Here is a 569-nt window from a genome sequence, read left to right on the forward strand (position 1 = left end):
TAGAAGAGATCTTATACCTTATAAATCTCGTTTGTCACTGATATTCGATGAATAGTGGGATTTTGACTTCCACTCTTTGCAATGACCGTCCACAAAATGTCCATGCTTTTGGTCACTGCTTTCTCATCATTTATGTCATGACTGCTCTGTATAGTATGGAAATGTGGTGTAGTTCTATATATTGATGTATTTTGCAATACATTGGTCATTGTGGAAGATTTGTACAGTCCAACATCTGTTGGGATTGTTTTTTTTCACGCAGGTATTTTCACATAAACTACTGTGTGGTGAGATCTATATATATATTATGAATATATTGCAATACGTTGGTCATTGTGAAAAAAATTGTACAGACTGGTTCTCTTTTTTTTCTTTTCCGCACAGACATTTTGATAATGATACAAACACGCACAAGTTGGTCACATAATGTAAGAACATCTATTGTGCGGACACACTTGAATTGAGTTGATACTGAAATAGCCAGCTGAATCCATTGGTTTCTTTGTGCACACACACATACACACACACACACACACACACACACACACACACACACACACACACACCAG

Source organism: Aplysia californica, unplaced genomic scaffold, assembly GCF_000002075.1.
Source record: "Aplysia californica isolate F4 #8 unplaced genomic scaffold, AplCal3.0 scaffold00170, whole genome shotgun sequence".
Classification (NCBI taxonomy): domain Eukaryota; kingdom Metazoa; phylum Mollusca; class Gastropoda; order Aplysiida; family Aplysiidae; genus Aplysia; species Aplysia californica.